Source organism: Arachis ipaensis, chromosome B1 (assembly GCF_059453495.1).
Source record: "Arachis ipaensis isolate K30076 ecotype BB chromosome B1, ASM5945349v1, whole genome shotgun sequence".
Classification (NCBI taxonomy): domain Eukaryota; kingdom Viridiplantae; phylum Streptophyta; class Magnoliopsida; order Fabales; family Fabaceae; genus Arachis; species Arachis ipaensis.
In genome coordinates this window covers 113,262,995-113,275,407 of record NC_142436.1, presented here as the reverse complement: position 1 = coordinate 113,275,407, position 12,413 = coordinate 113,262,995, and the positions used below count along the sequence as shown (strand labels likewise).

Genomic DNA, 12,413 nt, shown 5'->3' with positions numbered 1-12,413 from the left:
TGGGTGGTTTCTCCATCCAGGGTTGTAGGTTTTGGAGTATGGATCATGGTTTTTCCTTGGTGAATTCCCAATGTAGTTGGCTTGCTCCTGACTCCCCTCTGCTTCTTCATTCACTCCTTCTTGGATTGTTGATGAAGTGGAGATTACTGCTACTTGGTTCATCTCCATCTTCTTGGTGAGGTCAGCCAGCTGCTGGGTAATGAGCTTGTTTTGGGCCAACAGAGCATCTACATTGTTTAGCTCCATTACTCCTCTTGTATTCCCTCTTTCGGAAGCATAGAAGTAGTCATTCTCTGCTACTGTTTCAATGACATCTATGGCTTCCTCAATGGTCTTCTTCTTGTTCAAAGATCCTCCAGATGAATGGTCTACGGCCTTCTTTGACTGATAAGAGAGCTCTTCATAGAAAATGTGCAGCTGCACCCATTCGTTGAACATGTCAGGTGGACACCTCCTTGTTAAGTCCTTGAACCTCTTACATGCTTCATATAGAGTCTCACCATCTTGTTGCCTGAAAGTTTGGACCTCAGCTCTCAGCCTATTGATTCGTTGAGGAGGGTAAAATCTTGCTAAGAAATTGTTCACCACGTCTTCCCAAGTTGTCAAGCTTTCCCTTGGGAAAGATTCCATCCATTTGGCTGCCTTGTCCCTGAGTGAGAATGGAAATAAGAGCAGTCTATAGGCGTCAGGATGAAAACCATTAGATTTCACTGTGTCACATATTCTCAGGAAGGTGGTTAAATGTTTATTGGGGTCTTCTTGAACACTTCCTCCAAACGAACAGTTGTTCTGAACAAGGGTGATTAGCTGTGGTTTAAGTTCAAAGTTGTTGGCATGGATTGTTGGCTTTTGGATTCTACTTCCACAATTGCCTGGGTTTGGATTGATGTAAGAGCCCAAAACTCTTCTATCCTCCCCAGCATGATTTGCTCTACCTCCTCCCCTAAAGTTGTGATCTTCTTCTTCATGATGGTTTTCCATGTTGTCTTCCATGTTTGTTTCAAAGAATTCCTCTTCTTCCTCAGCACCAACCACCTTCTTTCCTCTTGCCTCCCTCCTTAATCTAAAGAAGGTCCTCTCAGGTTTAGAATCGAAGGAAGTTGAAGCCCCGCTTCTTCTCCCTGTCATACAACCATCAAGTGCAAGCAAGAAAAGATAGGTACAGAAAGTATTTGTGTCAGAATTACTGTTAGTTGTGGGTGATGCAACATATCAAACAGTTAGTGCATTAGCAAACAGAATTGAAAGTAACAAAGAAGAACAAAAGAGTAAAGGGGGAAGGGAAGAAGTTTAACAAAAACAAAAAGTAAATCACTCAAACAGAAAATGAAATTCACAAAATAAAAATGCTCAATCTAGTGATCTTCCAATTTAATCATTGTTGATGCACAATCAATCCCCGGCAACAGCGCCATAAACTTGATGCGTGGAAAACTTGTCTCACAACAAATCTCCCTTCGGCAAGTGTACTGAATTTGTCGTCAAGTAAAAACTCACAATAGAGTGAGGTCGAATCCCACAGGGATTGATTGATCAAGCAACTTTAATTAGAAGAATGTTCTCGTTGAGCGAATCCAGAATTTGGGTTGAGAATTGTAGAAAATAAAATGGCGGGAATGTAAATAACAGAAAAGTAAATGCTAGAATTAAAGGATTGGAAGTAAATGACTGAAAATAAATTGCAGAATTGTAAATGGGAATGGGAGATTTGCTCATAAAAGTAAATGGCAGAAATTAAAGAGAATGGGTAAGATCAGAGATGGGGAGTTCATTGGGCTTAGGAGATGTTGCAATTCTCCGGATCAAGTTCATTTTCATCTCTTCCTCAATCAATGCACTCATTGATCTCCTTGGCAATCTTAAGTGATTGAATTACAATTTCTTGCAATTCAATCTCTCAAATCTTGATCAATAGCCAATTCCTTGGTCAATTGCTCATGAGAAGAGATGAAGTATGGTCACTAATTATACCACATGCATTTCCCAAATCAAGTATTGAGAGGGTTATAGTCACATACCCATCCAAACCCAATTTGGTCCAGCATAAGAAAGCATTTCTAGCTTGATCTCTTCATTCCTCTTTCAAGGTTCAAAAGAGACCTAAGTTTGAATAGCTTCTCTTCCAAGATAACTACTCAATTGGATGAAGATTGAAAGCTTTCAAGTAAAATCAAGAGAAAAGATAGAAGAAGAATAATGAAAATTAGTATTGATCCATCAAATTACAACAGAGCTCCCTAACCCAATGAAAGGGGTTTTGTAGTTCATAGCTCTTGAAAATGAAAACAAAGATGGAGAATACATCCTAAAACTAGAAAATACAGAGAAGATAAAATACAGAGAGTAGTTCTCCTTTTTCCAGCTTCTAGAGCTCCTTAACAATTCAAAGCTACTCCTATATATACTATTTCTCTCAGCTTCTAGTTGGCTCTTCAAGTCTTGGGCCTTTGGATCTTGAGTTTGAAGCAGTTCTTTTCTTCATTTGGGCTTGGCTTTACTTGCAGAGAGAAAGTGCTAAGTGGACAGAGACTTCAGCTTAGGGCTTTAGGGGTGTTAACATTTAGTGAAAGTATAAGTTCGAGGACGTTAGTGACACTTAACATTTTCACTAACGTTCCATTGTACCCCTTTGCCTCACGTTAGACCCCACGTTAACTAGGTTAACGTGGCTTCTAACGTGGCCTTGCCAACCTTCGAGAACGTTAGTGACACTCAACATTGTCACTAACGTTCCAATGTGCCCTTAGATCTCACGTTAGAGTCCACGTTAACTAGATTAACGTGGCCTCTAACGAGGCCATTCTTAGCCATCCCAACATTAGTGACAATGTTGAGTGTCACTAACGTTGGCTCATCATTCATTCCTCATCGTTAGCTTCCACGTTAACTAAGTTAACGTGGAAGTTAACGTGGCTCCTTGGGGGGTTGTGTGGTTGCTTCCAACGTTAGTGACAATGTTGAGTGTCACTAACGTTGTCGACAACTCTCACTTCTTACGTTAGCTCCCACGTTAACCAAGTTAACGTGGGAGTTAACGTGGTGTGTTGCATCCTTAGGCCAACGTTAGTGACAATGTTGAATGTCACTAACGTTGGCTTCTCTTCCCCCTTTAATGTTAGAGGCCACGTTAACTAGGTTAACGTGGGCTCTAACGTGGCCACTCATGAGTGTTTGCCAACGTTAGTGACAATGTTAAGTGTCACTAACATTGGCTCAACTTCCCTTTTCCACGTTAGAGTTCATGTTAACTTAGTTAACGTGACTCTTAACGTGGGCAATGATGGCTTTGAGAGTGTCATTGGCAATCACTTTTCTCATTTAACCTTGCAAGTTGCCTCCCTTTCCTTGCTTCCTTTGGTCCTGAAATCAAGCAACAGAGTGCATCAAAGTTCTAGTCCAAGTCATGGGTAATGCAGCATAAAATTTGTCAATAAATTCATGCAAAATCCTCATGAAATAATGTAAAATGCACAATGTATGCTTGAATCAAGGTGTAGGTGAATATCTACCCAAAACTAGCTTATTTCCTAAAGAAATGCATGAAACTACCCTAAAAACAATAAAGAAAAGGTCAGTGAAATTGGCCAAGATGCCCTGGCATCAGCATTAATGGATAGGAGGGCCCAAAAGAATAAAATCCTGTCCTAAGCGGCTAAATCAAGCTGTCCCTAACCATGTGCTTGTGACGTGAAGGTGTCAAGTGAAAAGCTTGGGACTGAGCGGTTAAAGTCGTGGTCCAAAGAAAAAAGAGTGTGCTTAAGAACTCTGGGCACCTCTAACTGGGGACTCTAGCAAAGCTGAGTCACAATCTGAAAAGGTTCACCCAGTTATGTGTCTGTGGCATTTATGTATCCGGTGGTAATACTGGAAAACAAAGTGCTTAGGTTCACGGCCAAGACTCATAAAGTAGTTGTGTTCAAGAATCAACATACTGAACTAGGAGAATCAATAACACTATCTGAATTCTGAGTTCCTATGGATGCCAATCATTCTGAACTTCAAAGGATAAAGTGAGATGCCAAAACTGTTCAGAAGCAAAAAGCTACTAGTCCCGCTCATCTAATTGGAACTAAATTTTATTGGTATTTTTGAAATTTATTGTATTTTCTCCTCTTTTTATCCTATTTTGTTTTAAGTTTCTTGGAGACAAGCAATAATTTAAGTTTGGTGTTGTGATGAGCGGATAATTTATAGCCTTTTTGGCATTCTTTTTACATAGTTTTTAGTATGTTTTAGTTATCTTTTATTATATTTTTATTAGTTTTTATGCAAAAATCACATTTCTGGACTTTACTATGAGTTTGTGTGTTTTTCTGTAATTTCAGGTAATTTCTGGCTGAAATTGAGGGACCTGAGCAAACATCTGATTCAGAGGCTGAGAAAGGACTGCAGATTTTGTTGGATTCTGACCCTCCTGCACTCGAAGTGGATTTTCAGGAGCTACAGAAGCCAAATTGGGGCTTTCTCAATTTCGTTGGAAAGTATACATCTTGAGCTTTCCAGCAATGTATAATAGTCCATACTTTGCCCGAGATTTGATGGCCCAAACTGGCTTCTAAACGCCCACCAGAGATCCTTTTCTGGCGTAAAACGCCAGAACTAGCACCAGAACTGGAGTTAAACGCCCAATCTGGCATCCAAGCTGGCATTTAACTCTAGAAATAGCCTATGCATGTGCAAAGCTCAATGCTCAGCCCAAGAACACACCAAGTGGGCCCCGGAAGTGGATTTCTGCATTATCTGCACTTAGTTACTTATTTTCTGTAATTCCTAGTAACTAGTTTAGTATAAATAGCACTTTTTACCATTGTATTCGCATCTCTGGACGTTTAGTCCTTAGACCTTTTATAGAGCTTATGCCATTTATCACATTTGGAGAGGCTGGCCATTCGTCCATGCCTAGACCTATTTCTCTTATGTATTTTCTACGGTGGAGTTTTTACACCTCATAGATTAAGGTGTCGAGCTCTGCTGTTCTGCATGAATTAATGCAAGTAGTATTATTTTTCTTTTAATTCACGCTTACTTCTTCTCCAAGATATACTCTCTTACTTAATTCAGTTAAGTCAGAATGAAGGGGTGACCCGTGACAATCACCCACTATCTTCGTTACTCGCTTAGCCAAGATCCGCGTGCCTGACAACCACAAGCGGTCTACATGATGTTCAACATAGTCATTGGAAGACAGCCGGAGTATATTCTCTTGGGTCTCTAATTCACGGACCAAGTCCGTGAGATTAGAACCTTCGTGGTATAGGCTAGAACCAATTGGCAGCATTCTTGAGATCCGGAAAGTCTAAACCTTGTCTGTGGTATTCCGAGTAGGATCTGGGAAGGGATGACTGTAATGAGCTTCAAACTCGTAAATGTTGGGTGCAGTGACAGTGTGCAAAAGGATATAGAGATCCTATTCCGACGCTAGTGAGAACCGATAGATGATTAGCCGTGCGGTAGCTGTACCTGGTATTTTTCATCCGAGACGAGAAATCCAATAGTTGATTAGACGTGCAAAAACCGTACTTGGTATTTTTCATCCGAGAGGATCATACAGCTTGTCATGGAAGGGAGCACGCATGGTTGGATGAAGACAATAGGAAAGCAGAGGTTTAGAAGCAACAAAGCATCTCCAAACGCTTATCTGAAATTCCCACCAATGAATTACATAAGTATCTTTATTTTAATTTATGTTTTATTTATATTTTAATTATCAAAACCTCATAACCATTTGAATCCGCCTGACTAAGATTTACAGGATGACCATAGCTTGCTTCAAGCCCACAATCTCCGTGAGATCGACCCTTACTTACGTAAGGTATTACTTGGACGACCCAATCCACTTGCTGGTTAGTTGTACCGGAGTTGTGAAAAGTGTGATCACAATTCCGTGCACCACCCCTTAAATCACTTACCCCCTTCCTCTTCCATTGATGAGATGTTTCGCTCTCTTGCACAAGGACAGCAAGACATGTAGAGTACACTTAGCTTCACCCCTAAACGGTTTGACCTCTGTTGTACAAGCTCTTGCCTCACAGATTGGATCAATGAATACTTCCAATAATCAGCCTTCAAGCTCCAGTAGAATTCTTTCTCAACCTATACCCAACCCCAAAGGTGGAATCAACGCCATCACTTTGAGGTCCAAAACCAAACTACAAGAGAGGAATCATGAGGAGCCAAGCTTGCAAGAAAACGCACCAGTTGAGGACATGGTTGAAGTGGAGAATGTTGAAGAGGAAGATGAAGTACAAGACATGGTTGAAGAAGAAGCAGCTCAGCCAAGGAATGAAGCACCAAGGGATGCAGAAGCTGCAAGTGGCGCAATTCCTATCCCATTTCCACAACTTGCTAGGAAGCCCAAAAAGCAGATGGAACTAGACCCTAAAATGGTAGAAATATTCAAAAAGGTTGAGGTAACCATTCCACTTTTTGATGCCATTCAGCAGGTACCTAGATATGCTAAGTTTCTAAAGGATTTGTGGATGCATAAAGATAAATTATAGAATTTAGAAACTATTCCTCTAGGTAGTTCCATTTCTGCTTTAGTGGGTGATATACCTGAAAAATGTAGTGACCCAGGTCCATGCATGGTTACTATTACTATAGATAGTGTGAAATTTTCTGACTGTATGTGTGATTTAGGAGCGTGTGTTAGTATAATGCCATTGTCTGTATATGATGCTTTGAGGCTCCCTCCCTTAAAATGGTCGGCAGCTCGTTTTGTTTTAGCAGATAAAAGCATTATCTCTGTGGTTGGAATTGTTGAAGACGTGCTGGTGAGCATTAAGGGCTCACATTTCCTATTGACTTCTATATTTTGGAGATGCCCCCTAATGACTCAGGAAGACCATCATCCATCCTGCTTGGAAGGCCATTCCTGAAGACATCAAAGTTCAAGCTGGATGCCTTCTCAGGAACTTACACTTTTGAGATAGATGGTAGAGCAGTGAGATTCAATCTGGATGAAACTATGAAGCATCCTCCTAAAGATCATTCCATCTTCCAGTGCAACATCATTAATGAGACGGTAGCTGTAGTTCACCAGGAGGAAGTAGAAGAGAGGCACATGGAGCAAGGTGCAAGTGTGGGGACACCCCCTGGACAAGATGAAGACACGTTACAACCATCACTGGCTCCAGATGATCAAGTGCCTAGCCATGAGCAGAAATTGGAATTAAAGCCCCTTCCACCCCACCTCAAGTATGCTTACCTTAAGGATAATCAGAAGCTCCCAGTTATCATTGCAAGGGAACTCACTTCCCAACAGGAGGAGCAGCTGCTCAGTGTGCTGAGAAGACATAAGAAAGAAATTGGGTAGAGCTTGGCGGATATAGTAGGCATCAACCCTCACGTTTGTGAGCATAGGATATTTTTAGAAGAAGGAGCAAGGCCTGTTCGTCAACCTCAAAGGAGACTGAACCCCACCATCTTAGAAGTTGTTAAGAAAGAAGTGACCAGACTACTTGAAGCATATATCATCTACCCCATCTCAGATAGTGAATGGGTCAGTCCAGTACAAGTGGTGCCCAAGAAGTCTGGAGTCACAACAGTAAAGAATGAGCATGGAGAGCTCCTGACAACTAGAGTGCAGAATTCCTGGAGAGGTTTCATTGATTACAGGCGTCTCAACCAAGCTACTCGTAAGGATCATTACCCCTTGCCATTTATTGATCAGATGCTTGATCGCCTGTTAGGTAAATCACATTACTACTTTTTATATGGTTATACAGGCTATTTTCAAATTCGTATAGCTCCTGAAGATCAGGAGAAGACTACTTTTACAGGTCCCTTTCGAATGTATACATACAAAAAGATGCCTTTTGGCTTATGTAATGCACCGGCTACTTTCCAAAGATGCATGATGAGTATCTTCTCAGATCTTATTGAGAACTGTATGGAAGTTTTCATGGATGATTTTAGCGTATATGGTGATTCATTTAGCCTTTGCATGGATAGTTTAGCTAGAGTATTAGACAGGTGTGTTAGTTCAAAACTTGTTTTAAATTTGGAAAAATGTCACTTTATGGTAAAACAAGGTATTGTACTAGGACATGTTATTTCTAATACTGGTATTTCTGTAGATCCAGCAAAGGTAGATGTCATTTCTAGTTTTCCTTACCCCTCTTCCGTGAGGGAAGTCCGTTCATTCCTTGGTCATGCAAGTTTCTACAGGAGATTTATCAAGGACTTCAGTAAGGTAGCATTGCCTTTATCCAGACTGTCGCAGAAAGATGTTGAGTTTGAGCTGAGTAAGGATTGCATGAATGCATTTGATCAGCTGAAGATCACCTTAACTCAAGCCCCGATTGTGAGAGGACCAGACTGGAGTCAGCCATTCAAGATTATGTGTGATGCCTCCAACTATGCAGTAGGAGTGGCGCTGGCTCAGCGCGAAGGTAAGGATCCTTTTGTAATTGCTTATGCTTCTAAGACCTTAAACGCTGCTCAGTCTAATTACACTACCACAGAAAAAGAGCTTCTGGCTATTGTTTTTGCTATGGATAAATTCCGAGCCCATTTACTTTGTACTAAAGTGGTAGTGTACTCAGACCATGCAGCTCTAAAATATTTATTAGCTAAAAAAAAGTCCAAACCAAGGTTAATACGTTGGATACTGTTGCTGCAAGAATTTGATTTAGAAATTAAGGATAGGAGTGGTTCCCAGAATTTAGTGGCAGACCACTTGAGTTGCCTTGAGCACATCAAGGATGACTCCACAACTATTAATGATGTTTTTCCATTTGACAGCTTGCACGAAATATCTAAGGTAGTTCCTTGGTATGCGCCTATAGCTAATTATCTAGTTAGTCACACTTTCCCTCCTAATTTTACTAGGCATCAAAGAGACAATCTGAAAAACGAGTCCAAATATTATATATGGGAAGACCCATATTTATGGAGGTATGGTGTTGACCAGATAATTAGAAGGTGTGTGTCTCAATTAGAATTCCAGTCCATTTTAGAGGCCTGCCACTCTTCTGAGAGTGGTGGACATTTTGGCCCTCAAAGAACAGCTAGAAAAATTTTAGACTGTGGATTCTGGTGGCCCACTCTTTTTAAGGATACTACTGCCTTCTGTAAATCTTGTTCCCTATGCCAAAGATTTGGGAATATATCTAAGAGGGATGAGATGCCCCAACAGATTATGCTATTTTGTGAAATTTTTTATGTTTGGGGCATTGACTTCATGGACCCATTCCCAAACTCTGGTGGTTTGTTATATATACTGTTAGCTGTATATTATGTTTCGAAATGGGTGAAAGCAATTTCTACCCGCACTGATGATGCTAACACTGTTGTCCCCTTTGTTAGAAACTATATTATCTGTCACTTTGGATCACCACGAGCAATCGTGAGTGATCAAGGCACTCACTTTTGTAACAGGAGATTAGCAGGACAACTGAAGAAGCATGGAATTGTTCACAAGGTAGCAACAGCTTACCATCCCCAGACCAATTGGCAAGCAGAGGTGTCTAACAGAGAGATAAAGCGTATCCTGGAAAAGATCGTCAAGCCTCATAGGAAGGACTGGAGTACCAGGCTACAAGATGCGCTTTGGGCATATCGGACAGCATACAAGACACCAATCGGGATGAGCCCCTTTTGCTTGGTTTATGGAAAAGCTTGTCACCTCCCAGTAGAGATAGAGCACAAAGCATTCTGGGCGGTAAGAGAAATCAACATGGGATTTGAGAAGGCCGGAGCTGAAAGGAAGCTACAACTACAAGAATTAGAGAACCTTCACCTAGAAGCATATGACAACTCCAGGCGATACAAAGAGAAGATGAAGGCCGTGCATGACAAGCACATCAAGAGGAGAGAATTCAGACCTGGAGATCTGGTTCTACTTTACAACTCCAGGCTGAGACTCATGCCAGGCAAGCTGAGATCCAGATGGGAAGGTCCCTATAGAGTAGAGAAGGCAGAACCATACAGAGTCTTCCATCTGAGTCATCCTTCAAGTTCCAATTTCATCAAGGTCAATGGACATCACTTAAAGCTTTATCATGCTGAGAAGATGAAGGAACACAAAGAGCTAGAGGTCTTCCTCTTGTAGGACCCACCAACAGAAGCAGAATGAGCTTGAAGACCATCCAACTTAAGGACATAAAAGCAAAGTGCTAGGTGGGAGACAATCCACCACGGTATGATTGTTCCCTTCTATTCTCAGTCTTATTTTATTTTATTTTCTTTTTTATTAGCATTCACCCATAATTTCTGCACATTTATCTGCATGCTGCATTCTGCATTCTGCATAAAATAAAAAAAACACACACGACACGCAAGCGTCTCTGACGCGTCCGCGTCATTTGTGCATGCCAGGTAAAGAGGAATTGAACAGAGTTTTGCGCAGGAGCAGGGCTGGAAGCGTGCTGTAGGCACAAACAAGCCCACACGTACGCATTGCTTGCGAATTCCCCAGACCACGCGGACGCGTCGCCCACGCGTACGCGTGACCCTGCAAATCGGCGTAAATGAGTGTGTGGTCAGAAATTTATGATGGTGTAGGGCTGGAACTATGCTGGGAGTACAAGCCCTATCACGCATATACGTCCCTGACGCGTACGAGTCATTTTCTCACCATGGCCATCCACGCGTGCGCGTCCCTGACGCCCACGCGTCATCAAGATTTTTTACTCTCGTGCATATAAGACAGAGAGTTGTGCACGCGTGGGGCTGCGCTCGCGCCAGTAGCACAACCCATGTCACCCGTACGCGTCACCTGAAATTTGCACGCCTCACGCGTATGCGTGATGCACGCGTACCCGTGATACACACGTACACGTCGCATGCGATGCACAACTAAAACACCTCAGCGCCTGATTTCAAATCTTCCACCCCTGCAATCCTAATTCTTTTCAATACTAATTATCTCTTCTTTCTTCTTTCTTTCTTCTTCCTTATTCTTTTTTTACTCTATATTACTTTCTTCTTCCCTTCTTCATCTTCTTCATCCAGGTTCTTTTCTTCTCCCCCTTTTACCCTTTCATTATTACTTTTTTCCTTCTTCTTTATTTTTCTTTTAATTCCATTATCTATGGTTTCTTTTTCTTTCTTCTTCCATGCATTTTTATGTTGGTGTTAGAAATTTAAATGGGTGATTGTTTGGATTGCTTGCATGTTGGATTTCATACTTTCCTTAACATATCTTACATGCATACCAAGTGTTTGTGAAAAGTCCGCATAGCACTATGAATTCTCAATTATTCTATTCTTCTACTCTACTTCCTGTTTTTCACAAAATCCTTGCAATCTTTTATTAATTAATTATAATCGTCAATACAAACGTGATTGTTAATTTGTTACATTGGATAATCAAATTATGCTCTTAATGCTTGATCTATGCTACTCATGCCTTTGCCGGCATGCCAATAAACATCTTGCATCTAATTGTCTTAATTTATCATGCTATATTTCCATTGATGTCCTAATTACATGGAATCGTGACCATGTGTTTACGACATTCTTCTTTACCTTGGCATTGATCATCCCTTGTATTTTCCTCCTCCCGATTCTAGCTACTTGATTTCATGTCCCTTTCTTTTCTCCCTTTTTAGGATGGCCACCAGGAAGGGTAAAGAGAAAGCCTCTAACAAACCACCGGCGAGGAGAGTAACAAAAAGGGCACCAGCTGCGGAACCATCCTTAACATCAGTCAAACTGACAACAAAGCGGGTCAAGAGGATCATCAAGGTTGATGAAACCGAGAAAGCTTTTCCAGTAAGGGACACTGCGCGGTTCACTAACCGCTACTGTGAGCAGATGTTCCCCATCCTGGCTGAGCGGAACTACAACAATGAGCACCTGCTCATCCTCCCTACCCATATTGTTGATTTTGTAGAGCCACGCATTGAGCGCAGACAATGGAGATTCTTACGGAGACAGCCACGGCAGGTCAACCTTTCATGCGTAGTTGAATTCTACTCCAATTTTCACATGCTAACCCTGCAGTCTGTCTATGTCCGTCAGAAGCATGTCCCTATCTCCGAAGGGGCCATTCAGCGGGCCTTAGATCTCCCCCCTGCTCCAGAAGGATTGGACGCATACTAAGAAGCCTCTGTCAAGTGCCAGACATACCAATTCAACTGGGACGATGTCCTCAGAGTTATAGCCCCACCTGGCAGCAGATGGATCTATGAATACCATCGATCCCGACCTAAAGGCATATTGGCTTCAGCACTTACCCTGGAGGCTCGAGTGTGGGCACAGATTATGTCCCACTACGTCTTTTCGAGCACTCACGAGTCTTCCTTCACTGCAGATATGGCTGTTCTCCTCTTGTGTATCCTTACAGACCAACTTTTCAACTTACCAAGACACTTCCGGCATGCAATGGGACACGTACAGATTGCGGACAACCTACCCTTTCCCGCCTTAGTTTCAGATCTAGTCTCGACAGCCGGAGTCTCCTATAA

The 12,413-nt window shown here is 41.8% G+C and overlaps 1 non-coding gene across 1 annotated transcript; it reads left to right on the top strand.

Annotated features, from left to right (window-relative positions):
* Positions 1–436: 436 nt before the first annotated feature.
* On the top strand, positions 437–540 carry LOC148577977 (small nucleolar RNA R71). The gene has a single exon (XR_015903461.1). It is a non-coding gene; the product is annotated as a small nucleolar RNA R71 (small nucleolar RNA).
* Positions 541–12,413: the final 11,873 nt, after the last annotated feature.